Source organism: Diceros bicornis (genome assembly GCF_020826845.1).
Source record: "Diceros bicornis minor isolate mBicDic1 chromosome 32 unlocalized genomic scaffold, mDicBic1.mat.cur SUPER_32_unloc_2, whole genome shotgun sequence".
Classification (NCBI taxonomy): Eukaryota; Metazoa; Chordata; class Mammalia; order Perissodactyla; family Rhinocerotidae; genus Diceros; species Diceros bicornis.
In genome coordinates, this window is record NW_026690908.1 from 1076106 (window position 1) to 1079335 (window position 3230).

General features: G+C 52.7%; 1 long non-coding RNA gene across 1 annotated transcript; it reads left to right on the forward strand.

The window, feature by feature from the left end:
• The first annotated feature begins 364 nt into the window (after positions 1-364).
• Positions 365-1808, forward strand: LOC131402233 (uncharacterized). The gene is made up of 3 exons (XR_009218443.1): positions 365-415; positions 1060-1209; positions 1611-1808. It is a non-coding gene; the product is annotated as an uncharacterized LOC131402233 (long non-coding RNA).
• Positions 1809-3230: the final 1422 nt, after the last annotated feature.

The window sequence follows — 3230 nt, forward strand, 5'->3', positions numbered from 1 at the left end:
AAGCCCTTGGTCACCCAGCCCCACCCACAGAGGTCAAGACCTAGTTCAGAGCTCCCACCCAGAGACACCCTTGCCTTTGAGGATGACTCTGGCACCACTGCCCTATCCAGGGCCAGATAGTTGGCCTCAGGCATCAGGACACCATCAGAGTCACAGATCTTTATAGACATGGGGCCCCATCTTGTCTGACACCTGTGTATTGGAAGGTCGGAGAGGGCTGTTGTGGGTGCTGTGGTGTGCCTCGCCGCCTGAAGGGTCTGAAGGGCTACCCAGCTCCGGAGTTTTGGGGGTTCAGCTGAGGCCTCTGTGGTCACTGAATTGCAGCTCCACATTCCCCTCAGCCCTGGCTCCCCCAAGAGGCTTCCCTCCCAGAGTGCCCCACCAGTGACAGAAGTGACCCATCCGAGGTCATAAGGTGAGTCAGTAGCTGGCCTGGAACCAGGTCTCCTGAGTCCCCCATTCCAGGGCTTCCCTCCACAAGACATGCCCTCCCGAGTCACGTCCCTTCAGCTGTCTGTCCCTTTATCCATTTGTCCCTGTCCTTCCACACCTCCCCAGGCTCAGCAACTTGGGTCTGCTGCTGGCCTGCTCTGTTCCAACCTCTTGGAAACACAATACCCTGCCTTCCAGCTCCCAAAAGCCCAGCCAATCTCCCCAAACCTGCCCTTCAGTACTTGATTGGCAGGGATGGGTCCACTGAAACCTCTGCTTATAAACTCCATTAAAGAAAAACATGCCTCCTTTGCAATAAACTCTAAGTGGGAGCTTACACAGGACATTCCACTACCCATGGGACGGCACCATCACCCACGCAACTACAGGAAGTGCAGACCTCGTCTTTCTAGGGCCGCTTCCCATTGTGACCTTGGGGGAAAAGCGGGGCTCTCTGACTTAGGGAAGTGAACAAGAAAATGTCACACTCAGTGTGGGAGAGGCGCGATGCAGGTGGTCCTACTGTGCAGCCCTCGGGGCCGTCAGGGCGGTGCAGTCAGTTCAGAGAGCAGTGACGCAGGGTGGAAGGAATGGGAGCCTTGACCGTGCTTCTACCTTTTGTTTCAGTCATTCTACTTTTGGAAACCTGTCCCAAGGAGACGCTCTCTCATATGAACATTTCAGTTGCAGAGATGAGTGTTTCTAGTAACAAAAATTTGCAACAACTTTAAGAGCCAATGATGGGAGATGGCTGCATGGATGATGGCATGCTCACAGGTACTGGAGGATCAAACAGCCATCAAAAAGCATACTTTCAGCATGAGAAAACACTTGTGCTATAATGTTAGGTAAAAAAACAAACACATCAAGATTCAAATTCAACATTCATATATGTGATATTATGTAAATAAAGCGGGGGGAACATCCCAAGGTCTGTGCATAGAAAAAAATTTGAAGAAAACACAACAAAGTGTTTACAGTGGTTATCTTTGGGAAGGAGAACTATGGTTGATATAGCTTTGAACATTTTCTGATTCTCTAGATTGTCAAATTTTCTCAAATGGGTTCATATATATAATTTTTAAAAGGGAAAAGTAGATAAGGAACTAAAAATATATCACTTCCTCCTAGAAAAACAGCTTTTGCCAACTTGTCTTTCCTCTTCTGCTCCCTCTGAGGGATTCTGTGTGTTTTAAGGTGTGTTTTACACCCCGGGAGGATGGAAGTGCTGCCAGCCTGGAGGAGTGGGCCCTGGAGAGGGACTTCTCAGGTGGATTTTGGTGCAGGTGGGGCTGGGGACCTCTGCCAGGGCTGCCTGCTCACCCAGATCCCAGAGGGCCAGCTGGAGATGCAGGTCTTCAGGCCTTGGTCAAGATCTGGTGCAAACACACGATGGCCTCACTGACAGAGGAACCACAGGGTAAGCTCTGGCCACGGAGTTCCTGCCCCTCCAAGGCCTCGCCCACAAGTCCAGCAGAGCTGAGGGGACTAGGGAGAGGGCAGGGGCTGCCACCACCGGTGGGACTCGAGCAGCCTTTCTCAAGTGACACCTTATGTGAAAACCCCATCAGCGGGATGGACTATGTAACTTGTGGCCCAGTGCAGAGAAAATATGCAGGACCCCTTCTTAAAAAATGACAAAACTCCAAGATGGTGACAGCAGAGCACTAAACCAAACATAGACTTTTCTAAGCATGGATCACACGCCCCAGAAGCTGGCAGAGGACGGGAGCTGCTCTCGCTGCCAGCCTTCCTGGCACCGTCAGTGTCCACCTGCTGCGGTGACCACAAGGGATCTTAGAGGAACTCAGGGCTCTGGAGAATTCAGAGGAAATGCCACTGATGATGTGAAAAGAGCTAGGGCTTGAGACCCACACAGATCAGGCTCAAATCCACCTTATCCTGCTTTTCAGCTGTGTGACCTCCAGCAAGATGCCTAATATCTCTGAACCTCAGGTCTTTCCTGTAAAATATGAAGGTGAAATGACGTCACTCCTGTAAGTAATGGGACAATTTGAGGGCCTGGTACAGAGAAGTTGCTCAGTAAAGACTACCTCTCGACCACCCCCTTTTGGGGGGACAACTTAGAAAAGCAAAAACACCCAGATTCTCCCAAGCACGTGCCCTGTCACCACCTAAAGAGCCCTGGGTATCATGCCTTCTCACTGGCAGCTTAGCACCAGGTTGGGTAATGGGCCTCTGAGCACCCCTGGCAGCCACATTTGCCGTGGCTCCCCTCCCAGCACCCTCTTCCCCGCCCATGCTCCCCAGCCAGCCAGCTCCAGAACACAGCCCGAGTCTCCTCTCCCAGGATGAGCTGTAAGGATACCAGAGAGACTTCCTGCAGCCCCCTCCCCTCCCAACTGTTCCTCCTCTGTTCTTGTTCATCACCCTCAGCTCCTACCACCCTGGAGACCTGGGAACCACCCCAATGTGTCTGGTGTTTGAGCTGAACGACAGAGGGGAAGCCAAAGGGACTCTGTCGTGCACCCCATTTGTAGACAGGAAAACAGACCCAGAGAGAAAGAGTGAAGCCCCCGGGAGTCAGGGCAGCCCCAGCGTAGGAGCCTGTCCTCATATCCCTGCAGTGGTCTCTGTCTTTCTCTGCCACATCAGATGCCCCTCCCTAGTCCCATTCTCCACGTGTGCTCTCTGCTCCCTCCCTCTATGATGACCCAGCACTTTGGCTGTTGGAGTCCCCTGGTGCTTTCCTCTTCTGTGAGCTGCCACGGGGCTGTCTCCTCTCCCAGCAGTTTGTGCCCTGAGGGCAAACCCCCACCCTGGGGTCTCACTTTCTC